This window comes from Trachypithecus francoisi, unplaced genomic scaffold (assembly GCF_009764315.1).
Source record: "Trachypithecus francoisi isolate TF-2019V2 unplaced genomic scaffold, Tfra_2.0 Lachesis_group11, whole genome shotgun sequence".
NCBI lineage: Eukaryota > Metazoa > Chordata > Mammalia > Primates > Cercopithecidae > Trachypithecus > Trachypithecus francoisi.
Window position 1 is genome coordinate 17,976,457 of NW_022681456.1, and position 15,048 is coordinate 17,991,504.

At 43.2% G+C, this 15,048-nt stretch overlaps 1 long non-coding RNA gene across 1 annotated transcript; it reads right to left on the minus strand.

Moving 5' to 3' along the window:
• Positions 1-3,687: 3,687 nt before the first annotated feature.
• On the minus strand, positions 3,688-13,593 carry LOC117090962. Its single transcript, XR_004440178.1, has 3 exons — positions 13,399-13,593; positions 13,058-13,150; positions 3,688-3,843 (listed from the first exon to the last, which is right to left on the minus strand). It is a non-coding gene; the product is annotated as an uncharacterized LOC117090962 (long non-coding RNA).
• Positions 13,594-15,048: the final 1,455 nt, after the last annotated feature.

The window sequence follows — 15,048 nt, forward strand, 5'->3', positions numbered from 1 at the left end:
TTATTTAATTAGCACAATAACCGTATCAAACAGGTACTATTATCCCCATTTTATGAGTAGAAAAACTGAGACACAGAGATATTTAATGGCCTGTCTAAAGATCAAAAAGTTATCAAGTGGCAGGACTAGGATTTGAACCTAAGCAACCTCTCTCCAGAGCCCATACTCTTAATTACCGCACGTACTGCTTTGCATGGAGAACAACCAGCTGTCAACTTGGGCAGGTGGCTTAGATTCTCAGAGCCTCAGTTTCCACTCTAGTGAAACTAAGGCAAAAGACAGCTGCTGTGACTGTTAACATTAGTCAAGTCGCTGTTTTATAATGGGAACACAATTGAAGTTAGTCCTTATCTCTTCAACTGTTTCAATGAGCCATTATTCATTGAAACTAAAAGGGCATATAAAGAAAATCATGTTTAAAGAGTTTTCATTCTGATATTTTCTCTGAGGGTACAGACATCTATTCAGACACAATTAAGTATTTTTTTTAACACATAGTGTGGTGAGATAGTAATGTCTACTCTCTTATGTGTGATTAATGAAATCTGCTAATATAAACAGTGAGAGGACAGGCACTCGGATTCTCCCAATGGCTACTAATTAAGGAGGTGCTGCTCATTTTCAGGATGAAAAGGGAACTGCTCTGTCTTAGCTGTCTGTAATAATTTATCAAGAAGTGAAATTTTAAGGACATGACCCAGAAAGAACATGAGAATTTAAAAATCTCTCTTTCCCTTCTAATAATAATATTAAAAATCATAGCAATAGTACTATAATGTACTAGATGCTTCTGTGTACCAGGTACAAATTAAGTACTTTGCAGGCATATCCCTGTTTAATCCACTCAACAGCCCTCTCTGGTAAATACCTATGCTGTGTTCAATCTTCAGATGAGGTAACTAGTGCTATAGCAAACAAGGGATGGAGTAAGAAAGCGACACTAAGCATGACCTAGTTAAAGAAGCAAGTCTGAGATTTGGAGAAAGGAACATCTGTGGAATTGTCCACATTTTGTGACATCTGTATATGGGGCACTATGGGAGTAAGGGTGGCAGGGAAACCTAAAAACACACATATTCGCAGATACATGTGCAGACACACAAACACATACTACGTGGTCGAGAAAGAGTTGACTCACATTTAATAAAGTGTAAAATCCTTAAGCCTGTATTAATTTTGATTATAAGTTATCACTAGTTATAGAAGACAGCAACCCAGAGAAATATAGCACACACACTCTTGCATGTTGGGGTCTCATTTTGCACACCGATAAAGAAAAGGTGTACAAACCCAGGAGTGGTTTCCCAAAGCCTGATGCACACTGTCAGTTATTCACTCATCCCATCACACGCACAGTGCTCATCGGAATGGAGAGTGAGGGTGAGCCTGGGGATTATACGGGAAGTAAAAGTCACAGGAATGGATGATTGATTAGGTGGGACAAGCGTGGAACGAGATGAAGTTGAACAAGACTCCAAGATTCTTCCAGTGTGATTGAGTGGAAGGCTGAGCATGCCACGGATGCACTGGGGAACAGAAGTGTAACAGCAGGTTAGGGGGAAGGTGTTAAGCTCTGTTTTGGACAGTCCAAGCTTGAGGTGCCTGGGGGACATCCAGGAGCAGATGTGAGGAGACACACGTGGGTGTTTATGGGTCTGAGGCTTAAGCAAGAGACAAGTTAAAAGCCGAGGAGTGAACTAAGGGTGAACCCTGGGACATACTCGTGCTGAAGAAGTAAATTGAGGAAGAGGAGTGAGTGGAAAAGTCTGAGAAGAAACATAAAGGTCCGGTCAGGCGCGGTGGCTCACACCTGTAATCCCAGCACTTGGGAGGCCGAGGAGGCAGATCACCTGAGGTCAGGAGTTCGAGACCAGCCTGACCAACATGGAGAAACCCGGTCTCTACTAAAAATACAAAATTAGCCGGGCATGGTGGCACGTGCCTGTAATCCCAGCTACTCAGGAGGCTAAGGCAGGAGAATCGCTTGAACCAGGGAGGCGGAGGTTGTGGTCAGCTGAGATTGTGCCCTTGCACTCCAGCCTGGGCAACAAGAGCAAAATTCCATCTCAAAAAAAAAAAGGTCGAATTCAACTGTTTCATAGAATGATATAGTTATTAAGAAGGTGAAGAGGGCTATGGATGGGATCAGACATAACCAGGAAGGGGAGGGATAAAAGGAGAAAGGCAAATGTGTGAAGGAAGACAAGGAAGTGGCTACAAAGGAGGGTGGCACATATGAGACCTCAGGGTCCTTGTAGTTAATTATGGTGACCAAAGTCACATCGGGTAATCTAGACTAAAAACTTCCTTCAGTTGCCTTTAAAGATGGCTCCGTGTTTTGCAAAGATCAAGGACCTTGGCGTAGGCAGCCCTGAATTTAAATCTGGGCTGTGTGACTTCCTAGCCGAGTGATGTTGGGCAAACATCTTCAATTCTCCGAGTTTCAATATTATTATTCAGTAGCCCATGAAATGGGACTAATAATGTTTTACTCAGAGAGTCATTTTAAAAATACATCTTGATAGTGATAGTTTTTTTTTTTTTTTTTTTTTTTTTTTTTTTGAGACGGAGTCTTGCTCTGTCGCCCAGGCTGGAGTGCAGTGGCGCCATCTCGGCTCACTGCAAGCTCCGCCTCCCGGGTTCACGCCATTCTCCTGCCTCAGCCTCCCGAGTAGCTGGGACTACAGGCGCCTGCCACCATGCCCGGCTAATTTTTTGTATTTTTAGTAGAGACGGGTTTTCACTATGTTAACCAGGATGGTCGCGATTTCCTGACCTCGTCATCTGCCCGCCTTGGCTTCCCAAAGTGCTGGGATTACAGGCGTGAGCCACCGCGCCCAGCATGTAGTGACACATTTTCAGTACAGGTATAGATTATTCATTTTATCCTCACCTCATTGTGTATGTTTATATGAGTGTGGGTGGTGTGTGTGTGTGTGTGTGTGTGTGTGATTATGAATGATCAAAAAACTAAGACGAAGGGACTTTACAGACTCCAGTCATTAAAATTTCAGAAGAATCACTTTCAGACAGAGCTGGGTTCGTGGGTTCAGATGAGACCAAGTCTTTTCCTTGTTCTGTACTCCAGCCCGGCTTCCCCTTGAGTAGGCTCCATTCTGAGGGTGATGCTGAAGTGGCTGCTTCCAGCTTTCAGCAGACTTTTTAAAAAAACCCTTATTGAAGCATGAACGACATAATAAAAAGCTGTGTACATGTTAAATATACACAGTTTGGGGTAAGTATACACCCAGGAAATCCTCACCACCATCAAGTCAGCTGACTTCCAAGCTTTTAGCCACAACCACCTTATAGCACATAACCCCTCTCTCAAAGGCTCAAAGAAAAATCTCAGTGTTGAGTCTCTGTTGACTCCAATTGGTCAGACTTGAGACACAGGCTTATTCAGAACCAATCACTGGCCAGCAACACTCTGATTGGCTGGGCCTGAGTGGGTCACATGACATCCCTGGAACCCAACCTTCCAAGGACTGGGAAGGTACAAATCAACATTTTGTTAACAAAAGACTGGATATTGGACATTTACAAAGGTCAACTCGTGTGTGTGTGTGTGTGTGCATGTACAAATTTTCCTAGTTTATTACTTCATAGACATGTTTGGGTTTATTTCCACCTCAATCATTCTCATGGTCATTCATGAATATAAGAAAGTTGCACCAAGTACCTGGTCCATGCAGTTCTCTCTGGGGCAGGCACTGCAACGTGGTGTCACCCAGGATCCTTAGCTTCACTCTCTCCCTGGGAACTTAAGAAGAATGCCTTCTGCCTCTGCTGAGTCAGCGGGTTGACAAAGACCTCTGACACCCTCCTGGCCTTTCCCGGAACCTTAAGAAGGAAGAGGAGAGAGCCTCAGAGGGCAGGTTTAAAATTAGAAGGGAGTGCAACACTGCCTGTGGTTCTTGAACGTCAGCCATTCGGGAGGAATGGGAGATAAGGTGGTCAAGAGACAGGAAGCATTTATTTAAGATTCCTATCACACTGGGAAGCTGGAGAGGGAGTTTAGTTCAGGGGAAGAACAGGATGTTGCCAGGATCTGGGGCAGAGCCAAGGGCAGGGGGGCATGGAGAGAACAGATATTGAAAAGAGGGAGCTAACCAGCCAGGGTTTAAGGAGAGAAGGTTTGGAGAAGTCCCAAGCAGGAAGTCAGCCAGGAAAGAGGCCCCTAGGGAGTTCAGGTCTCTTCAGTCGCAGAAGGGAGACGGATCTTCTCTTGGAAGACCTTGGATCTCTTCGGTGAAGCCGATGTGTTTCTGGGTGGTCTCCTTGGAAGGGGACTTCATTTAACTCTTGTGTGAGCTCTTGGTTTGGTGTTCTCCCTGATGGCTTTCTGCTGGTCTCCCAGCTCGGAGGCCACCACACTGACATTCTCTGAAGGGCACCACCTGAAGTGCTGCCTTGACATTGAAGGCTACAGAAAGTTAAAGGCCACATTGGTTGCAGACCCTGTGGTCGATTTCCATCCCACATGCATGTGGGGGCATAGTGGTGAGTACAAGCATGTCCCTTTTTTCCCCTTAGGGAAAACACATAGTTTCTCCAGTCTTCAAAAAAGACCCCTTAGCAAAATGCAAATTTAGTGAAGAAAATCTATGAAAAGGTCATTTGCAAAATGGAAAAATACAAGTGACCAACATACACCAAAGAAAAAACTATAATCATAATTCAAATAATTCACAACTGCATTACTGTGGCAAGCCAAGTATTGCCATAAACCTTGGACATACATTAATTCATGTTAATCCTTTTTGACAACCCTAAGAAGCATTTTCTTCATTTCATAATACAGTCCAATAAACCAAGACATGCAGGGGTTAAGTCCCTTGTCTAAGATCACAGCTCCCAAGTGGCAGAGTTGGAAGGAAAGAGGATTGTATTAACGGCCCAATGGGTAAAAGCCTGAGTTTGCAACTGACAAAACTGGCTTTGGGAAAGTGACTTGACCTCTCTGAGCCTTAGCTTACCCAGTACAGAAAGTGAGTATGAGATAGGACCCACATCACAGAGTTGCAGAAAAGTTTTAGCAAGATAGCATATGGTTAGCACAGTGCATTCGTATTGAAAAAAAGTGCAATAGACAGTCGACTTTTGTTATTCTTGATTTAGAGGTTCTACTATAGCAGCACTCCCTGTCTACCTCTGACAGGGATTATAAAAAGTCCACTCCTGACAACAGAGGCCAGAAGCCTCAAAGAGCAGGGCTGAGATGTATCCCACCCTCACCCTCCTCTCCTGGCCTCTTCTGCAGACACAGCTAAGACCTCCAAGGGCACCTCCCACTCACCCACTAACCAACCCTCTGGGGAAGCATCTGGACCACAGGGGATGATCAATGACAGAGTATTTGCTCAGCTCCACACCCACGGTCCATCTGGAGAGACACCCTTGGATTCAAGACTAAAGGCTTCCAGGAAAAGTGGCGAGGCTCAAGGTCATCGGTCAGTCCGTAACTGACCACCTTGCCTCTGGGGACAGTCTGGAGCTCTCAAATGGGGCATCTGCCTTTCTTATTCCCAGGGGGACTGTCTGCTCCCTTTTGCTTTTTAAAGAAGCAGTCACACATTATTATTATTACTACTGTGATTTTTGCTACCATTGATTGAATGCGCCCTTGTTCAGGGCCCTACACTAACTGCTTTACACGAATTTCCTCATTTTATCCTCACTATAACTCAAAGTGCTGGGGATTATTTTTAGCCCTATTTTACAGCCTGTTCAGTTTGTTCTCAGTCGCCTCTAAGCTTCCTCTGCTGAAATGATCCTCTACCATCCATTTTTCAACTGACCTGTTTTTTCAAGTAGGCAAGTTAGCTCTTCCAGGAAGCTTTCACTAACCATGGGCTAGGCTGGGTGCCTTGTCATGGTGCCCTCGTCTTCCTCCATCTTCACAGCACATTGTATGCCTGTATTTACCCAATAATCTGAAATATTTGCTTACTGCTGCTCTACTTCATGAGATTATAAGGTCTAAGAAAGAAGGGACTGTGCTTGTCTTGTATTCTGTCTACCTAGTATAATCGCACATAGTGGTTTCTCCATGAAATATTTGTGGATGGGTCAGTCTGATGAGACCACATTCAGATGAGTGGATTCAATTCTAGATACTCTTGTTTATTAAGAGAAAGAGGTGCACATCACTTCTGGAGGTCTCTCCTGGAGAAACTCTTATATTTTTGCACAAGGAGACATATACAAGTATGTCCATTACAGAATAACTTATGATAGAAGAAATTGGAATCAACTGAGGTGTCCATCAACAGGGGACTGGATACGTGCAGTGTTACACATGCACATGTTTTAAGATTGCAATCAGGCCGGGCGCGGTGGCTCAAGCCTGTAATCCCAGCACTTTGGGAGGCCGAGACGGGTGGATCACGAGGTCAGGAGATCGAGACCATCCTGGCGAACACGGTGAAACCCCGTCTCTACTAAAAATACAAAAACTAGCCGGGCGAGGTGGCGGGCGCCTGTAGTCCCAGTTACTCGGGAGGCTGAGGCAGGAGAATGGCGTAAACCTGGGAGGCGGAGCTTGCAGTGAGCGGAGATCCGGCCACTGCACTCCAGTCCGGGTGACAGAGCGAGACTCCGTCTCAAAAAAAAAAAAAAAAAAAAAAAAAAAGATTGCAATCAAAGAGGACAAACCAGAGTTATATGTGTCAACAGGGAGATTTCTGAGAATATGGAGAGAAAATTCTGTTTGCGAAGTGATTCATATCCCATCCATGAAATTCAAAACACCCAAGAGGACCCCTATATTTTTAAGGGTTCATGTATAAGTATGTAAAATTCTATTAAAATGAGACTATATACTCTGAGTTCATAATAGTATATTGTGTTTGTGTGGATAGCCTGGATGAGAGCATAGAATTGGAACCAGGAGTATGCATTGAGGGGAGTTTAAGTTTACTGTGACGTTTCAATGGTATTTAAAAGCTGTGCCTTTATGTATTCATTGAGTAATCTTGAAAGGTGTAAATATAAAAGAGAGACAGTTACAAAATATGCTTACATGTTCATAATGGTTTATTACGGATGGTAGAAATATGGGTGGGTCTTGTTTTCTTTTTTTTTGAATTTTTTTTTTTAATATTTTAAGTTCTGAGGTACATGTGCAGAACGTGCAGGTTTGTTACATAGGTATACATGTGCCATGGTGGTTTGCTGCACCCATCAACCTGTCATCCTCATTAGGTGTTTCTCCTAGTGATATCCCTCCCCTAGCCCCCCATACCCTGACAGGCCTCAGTGTGTGATATTCCCCTTCCTGTGTCCATGTGCTCTCATTGTTCAACTGCCACTCATGAGTGAGAACATGTGGTGTTTGGTTTTCTGTTCTTCTGTTAGTTTGCTCAGAATGATGGTTTCCAGCTTCATCCATGTCCCCACAAAGGACATGACTCATCCTTTTTTATGGCTGCATAGTATTCCATGGTGTATATGTGCCACATTTTCTGTATCCAGTCTATCATTGATGGACCTTTGGGTTGGTTCCAAGTTTTTGCTATTGTGAACAGTGCCAATATAAACATACGTGTGCATGTGTCTTTATAGTAGAATGATTTATAATACTTTGGGTATATACCCAGTAATAGGATTGCTGGGTCAAATGGTATTTCTAGTTCTAGATCCTTGAGGAATCACTACACTGTCTTTCACAATGTTTGAACTAATTTGCATTCCCACCAACAGTATAAAAGCGTTTCTATTTCTCCACATCCACTCCAGCATCTGTTGTTTCCTGACTTTTTAATGATCACCATTCTAACTGGTGTGAGATGGCATTGCATCATGATTTTGATTTGCATTTCCCTAATGACCAGTGATGATGAGTTTTTCTTCATATGTTTGTTGGCCGCATAAATGTCTTCTTTTGAGAAGTGTCTGTTAATATCCTTTGCCCACATTTTGATGGGGTTGTTTGGTTTTTTCTTATAAATTTGTTTAAGTTCTTTGTAGATTCTGGATATTGGCCCCATCTATATGGATAGATTGCAAAAATTTTCTCCCATTCTGTAGGTTGCCTGTTCACTCTGATGGTAGTTTATTTTGCTGTGCAGAAGTTCTTTAGTTTAATTAGATCCCATTTGTCAATTTTGGCTTTTGTTGCCTTTGCTTTTGGTGTTTTAGTCATGAAGTCTTTGCCCATGCCTATGACCTGAATGGTATTGCCCAGGTTTTCTTCTAGGATTTTTAAGATTTTACGTCTTACATTTAAGTCTTTAATCTATCTTGAGTTAATTTTTGTATAAGGTGTAAGGAAGGTGTCCAGTTTCTGCATATGGCCAGCCAGTTTTCCCAACATCATTTATTAAATAGGGAATCCTTTCCCCATTGCTTGTTGTTTTCAGGTTTGTCAACGATCAGATGGTTGTAGGTGTGTGGTGTTATTTCTGAGGCCTGTGTTCTGTTTCCTTGGTCTACATATCTGTTTTGGTACCAGTCCCGTGCTGTTTTGGTTACTGTAGCCTTGTAATAGAGTTTGAGGTTAGGTAGCATGATGCCTCCAGCTTTGTTCTTTTTGCTTACGATTTTCTTAGCTATATGGGCTCTTTTTTTGGTTCCACATGAAAATTAAAGTAGTTTTTCTAATTCTGTGAAGAAAATCTATGATAGTTTGACGGGATAGCCCTGGATCTATAAATTACTTTGGGCAGTATGGTCATTTTCACAATATTGATTCTTCCTATACATGAGCATGGAATGTTTTTCCATTTGTTTGTGTCCTCTCTCATTTCCTTGAGCAGTGGTTTGTAGTTCTCCTTGAAGAGGTCCTTCACATCACTTGTAAATTGTATTCCAAAGTATTTTATTCTCTTTGTAACAATTGTGAATGGGAGTTCACTCATGATTTGGCTTTCTGTTTGTCTATTATTGGTGTATAGGAATGCTTGTGATTTTTGCACATTGATTTTGTATCCTGAGACTTTGCTGAAGTTGCTTATCAGCTTAAGGAGATTTTGGGCTGAGACGATGGGGTTTTCTAAATATACAATCATATCATCCTCACATAGAGACAATTTGACTTCCTCGCTTCCTATTTAAACACACTTTATTTCTTTCGCTTGCCTGATTGCTCTGGCCAGAACTTCCAATACTATGTTGAATAGAAGTGGTGAGAGAGGGCATCCTTGACCTGTGCCAGTTTTCAAAGGGAATGCTCTCAGTTTTTGCCCATTCAGTATGCTATTGGCTGTAGGTTTTTTTTTTTTTTTTTTTTTTGAGACAGAGTCTCGCTCTGCCCCCAGGCTGGAGTGCAGTGGCCAGATCTCAGCTCACTGCAAGCTCCGCCTCCCGGGTTCCCGCCATTCTCCTGCCTCAGCCTCCCGAGTAGCCGGGACTACAGGCGCCCGCCACCTCGCCCAGCTAATTTTTTTGTATTTTTAGTAGAGACGGGGTTTCACCGTGTTAGCCAGGATGGTTTTGATCTCCTGACCTCGTGATTCGCCCGTCTCGGCCTCCCAAAGTGCTGGGATTACAGGCTTGAGCCACCGCGCCCGGCCTTGGCTGTAGGTTTGTCATAAATAGCTCTAATCATTTTAAGATACGTTCCTTTCTTTTTTTGTTTTTAAAGAATCTCGCTCTGTCGCCTAGGCTGGAGTGCAGTGGCATGATCTTGGCTTACTGCAGCCTCCACCTCCCATGTTCAAGCGATTCTCCTGCCTCAGCCTCCTCAGTAGCTGGGACTACAGGTACGTACCACCATGCCCGGCTAATTTTTTTTATTTTTAGTAGAGATGGGGTTTCCCCATGTTAGCCAGGATGGTCTCGATCTCTTGACCTTGTGATCCACCTGCTTCGGTCTCCCAAAGTGCTGGAATTACAGGCATGAGCCACCACACCTGACCTTTTTTGAATGTTTTAATCTCAGAGAGAGTAGGAGGGACATAGAGAGGGAGGAAATGGGGAAGAAGGAAGGAAGGAAGGAAAAAAGAAAGGAAAGAAAGAAGGAAGGGAGGAAGGCAGGCAAGGAGGAAGGAAGGAAGGAAGGAAGAAAGGAAAGGCAGAAGGAAGGAAAGGAGGGAGGGAAGGAAAGAAAAGGAAAGGAAAGTAAAAAGGAAAAGGAAGGGAAGGGAAGGAGAGAGAAATAAGAGCTTGTACAATGTAGAGAATTTGGGAAGTAAGGAACTGGGAAACTAAGGCAGATTAGTAATAGTTATAGAAACAGATTTTTGGTTCAGGAAAGATTCAAACCCCACCTTCACACATTTTCTGGGAGAGAAAAATAGAGAAAATTAAAGACGCTAAAGATACAGCAGATTTCAGCACAATATAATAGGAAGAAATTCTCATTAAAGACTTTCAGATAAATGTTAGCTACCTAAACATACAGTAACTTATCTTCCTTTAAAATATCATTTAATGCTACAAATAAATTTGGAGCCTTCTCTCCCTGCTTCCTCAGAAGTATGTATTGTCAATTTGTTAATTACCTTATAGAACTTTTCAAACATCTTTGCACCCACATCTTTACCATAGAAAATATATAGTTTAGTTTTTTGTTGCTCTAAGCATGAGTAGTGTTACAATACTGTACTAAATTTTCAGCAGCGTGCTCTTTTTTATTAATTATTGTTTTTCTGAGATTTCTCCATAAGGATACATTATAGGCTTAGTATGTTCTTTTTTATGACTATATAATGTTCCATTGAATATTTTACATTTTATGCATTCACTCCTTTGTTGGGAGATATACAGGTTGGTTCAGATTTTTTTGCTAATACAGTGTAGCTGTGAAACCCTCTTTACACTCTTCCTCCCACATCTCTGTAAGGGTGTACTTGCTGGACAGTAGGAAGAGTGTGTTTTCAAATTTAATACATTCTGTCAATTTGCCCAAAGGAGTGGTAGATAATGATGAGATATCTGGGACTATACTAAGCCACCTTGCAGGATTAAGTTCCTCATCTCTGCAAGTGTCCAAGCATTGACTGGACAGCTCTTGGCATGACTATTGTGAAGGGTTTGCTGGCCCTAAATAACCATCAAGGTCTCAGCCAACAGAATAATGCTATGATCTCTCATCTCCCTGAAGCGGGACCTCCATTTGATACAACTCACGCCAAGATCCCCAGCTGCAGTGCTGAGGAAAAGTCATCTTTTCTGCAAATTTGGAAGAGCTATCAGGGACATGTTTGTCAAACCACATGTTTCTTGTTCCTATTGTGTTATATTTTATTCTAGTTGAGGATATCATAACTAAATCCCTCATGTTTTGTTGGAGATTGGAATGAGTAGGCTTGGGTCCAAATCCTAAATCTGTACCAAGTAACTCTATGATCTTGGGCATGTTTTTTGACTTCCCCATGCATCAGGGGTTTTTGTCCATAGAATGGGAAAATCCATACTCCTATCTCATTCTTGTTTTGATGATTCCATTGGTTGGTGGATGAAATGTGCCTAACAAGTAAGCCCATCCTTTAAGTGTTCTTACTAATGGCTGCTGAGTTTATTACCCTGAGTGGTTGGGGGTTGCAGCGTGCTTGTCACCACATAAACTGACTGTCTTTGAGACGCAGAGGTTGGGAGAAGTTTTTGCCCTTGGACAGGAAGGAGATTCAAGGCTTAACCAATCCAAGGCACCCATTGCAGTGGCCAGCAAAACCCTTTGTTCAGCATTTTATCTTTTTCAAAGCATGTCTATTATCTCATCTGTTCATCAAAGGCCCCTGCAAGGAAGTCCAGCAGAGGATAGGCCCAAGGAGAGATGACTCAGGAATCTGAAAGTCAAGGCCAGAAGCTTCTCTGACAAGCAGCTAGCTCACTGGACTGAGTTTATCCGCTGATCTTGGCCTGGGAGGAGGCTTAGGCTGTCCAGGCCAGGCCTGAAATACACACAGAGAGACTTCCTTTTCCCTGACCGTGGACTGCACTCTTAAGCCCAGCCAGATGGGCTGCAGATGTGAGCTCTGGGCTGCAAGGGAGGCTGGGAGAATGGACAAGACTCATACCCTTGAATGGGATTGTAAGTCCCAATCCAGGTCCCACAGTACCATAGGAGCATCATGCTGGGATCTTGTGGCTCTCTCTGAGTTCAAATGTACAGAGTTTTGGACTCAGGAAGGTGGTGTTGGAGACATTGTCATGCTTCTGCAATGCTGGTAGCTACGTCAAAGAACGTCTCCGGCAACAGCCATCTCATCTTGCAGCCTTCAGGTCAGCTTGGAAAGAAGCAACAGCCTTGTGTCATTCCTGTAGCTACAGCAAGCCCTGGAAAGCTATGAGGTTGCTGAATGCCTTCTTCCAGCGGATTTCAGGTCTTCCCTTGCCTTATCCTTCTTCGGCCTATTCCAAAGTTCAAGATCCCTTCCCTCAATGCTATAGCTTAAGCATAGCCATTGTTGACTTTTCTCTCAAGGGACCAATTGCCACTGTCAACTCATTCAGAGTGGAACTGTTTGGAGTTCTGCTTTGGAAATCATAATTCCCTGTCTCCAAGAGAGGCCTCAGAAACTTTGCTTCTGGACATGGTTGAGGAAAGGTTCCTGACCCAGCCAGACCTGGGTTTTGCCATCCATGGCTGTGTGACTTTGGAAAAATCATCTCACCTCTCTGATCTCGGGATTCTCATTAGTGGAAAGTGGGGAATCATCCCTATCTCGCAGGGCCATTGGGAGGATGAAAGAAAACTCGTTCAAATGCCTGTTATAGTGCCTGGCATGGAGTCCACGCTTCTTTAGGGGTTGCTACTGTTGCTCTGGTTACTATTATTGTCATTGGTGGCAGGGTACTGCAGAGTAGCAGCCTCTCTTCCTCCCTCAGCCAGATAGTCATATAGTCAGATGGACCTGCATTCTACTCTCAGCATCCCCTTACTAGCTGTGTGGCCTCAGAAGATCTACTTAGCTTCTCTGAGCCTGCCTCAGTTTCCTTACATGTAAAGAGAAGTTTAGACAGTTTAATCCACTTCTCTAAAATCACATATCCACTAAGGAATTTCAGCTTAAACCTGTTAAGTTCAAGGCACTGAATTGCTTAATTATTACACATGAATATTTTGATCACATTTATTAGTATTTCCCTTCACTATTTTTCTGAAACTGACCTGGAAGGAGGACTATCTGAATATGATCTCTTCTTCAGATTCCAAAGTCCCGCCTCAAAGTCCAGGTCCAGCCCAGCAGACCATCACTTTCCTCTGCAAAATAAATAAATAAGTAACTAAATGAATGCAAGCAAGCAAGCAGCCTAAAATAAACCATAGGAGAGTGATTTGGGGATTCTCTGGAAATATTCACAAAAGGAGGATTCGAAGAAGGCAAATGGGATTTGCCCAACTCCTGAAAGGACCTTGATAAAATCTGCACATCAAAGGAAGCCCAAGGCTTCAAAAGACAGGCTCTGGGTTCTGCCCTTTCCGCCTCCGGGCATGGCTAACTGGTTCACCTGTCGTCAAAGCCAGAAGTTGCAGAGCAGGGAGCTAGGGGTTTCGTGGCAGGCACCTCACAGTGGTCAAGAGTGTGTCTCTGGAGGCCGACACAGCTGACTGGGCTTTTCCAACCTTTCATTCCTCAGCTCTGGGATCTTCACCTGGGCTCCAAACATCCAATAGCTCTGTGGCTGGAATTCAGGACACTCATGAACCTGGACAGAAAGAAAATCCATCTTTGTTGACTAGCCTCAAACTGAGATTAAGTATTTCTTTCCATTAATTCTGAATATAGGCAACATATATGTAGCAGGCCTGGGAGTCTCTGTGACTTTGTCAACAATAAAAATCACTGATATTGGCATATCACATCACGTGTCACAGAGAACTTGCTATCCTTTATCCTCATGACACCTCTGCCATCGTGGTTGTTATTAGATCTGCTGCTGGGACTTGATATTTCACAAGTTGAAAAAGAAGCACAAATATCACTGTATTACAGTTTCTTTCCTATTTAATAACTGTACTTCAATGTGGTTGATTTCTTTAGTAATCTTATTTATCTATCTTATTTTAAAGATTTTAAAACACTATTCTGAGAAGGGGTCCTGAGGCTTCCGGAGACTGCCAAAAGTCTATGGTGTGTACACACATGCACACGCATGCACACACAATATCAGAACCCCTGTAGAACAGCCCATAAACTCTTTCAGCCTCAGTTTTGTTATCAGTGAAATGGTTCTAAGAATCCTTTCAGTGCATTTGTGAACAGCACCTGTACCCACATATGTGAAAGTGCCTGGCACATAGGAAATACTCAATAAATGCTAACTTTCCTCTTTCTTCTTGACGGTCACATGCATACAACCTTGGGCCAAGAGGTAGTGTATTTACCACCTGCCTTCCGTAGCCTCCCTTGAAGGGCTGGTTGCTACACACTGGCTCACATTTATTCCCCTGAATAAAATGCCCCTCCCACACTGCCACGACGCACGTCCAGTAAGAGGGAGCTTGACAAGATCACAAATATTTGAACAATCCTTGGGGTAACATGGAGCAATGACCCCAAAGTACGTGCTGCACCAGCTGAAAGTTTATCCTAGAATGACAAACGTGACAACTCACAAAGTGAGGGGGGGAAGGGCCAGATAAGATAAAGAGCACCTACAGAGCCTAAGGCACACCTCGTGCAAACAGAAAGAAATTCAGCGCTGAGTGGCATGGGGGAGTAAGAACACCAAGTGAAATAGTCTATTTTCTAGAAAGTTCCCAGCACCTGGGGTATAGTACAGACAGTTCATGTAAATGCAGCTTTGTAGCTAGTTGTGACCCTGGGTAAGATGCTGACCTTCCCGTGTGGCTAGGAAAAATCAGAGAGATCGCTGTAAAGCACTGATGTGCTCTTTGAACAGAGTAAGCCTTCAGCAAGTGATGCTATTATTGTTCTTATTACTAACACTATTATGTTGATATATAAAGTTGCTAATATCCCAGACTCAGTGTCAGAGAGTCCACTTCACCAGTTAAAACTATATACCCTCGGGCCACTTTAAGTTTTTGTGCGTGGGGTCTCTTCATCGTGACATGGAATAGCATTCGTGTCTTGTAGGGTGGTTGTGGGAATTAATTGAGACAATATACAAACTGGACTTAGGCTGGAGCCTGAC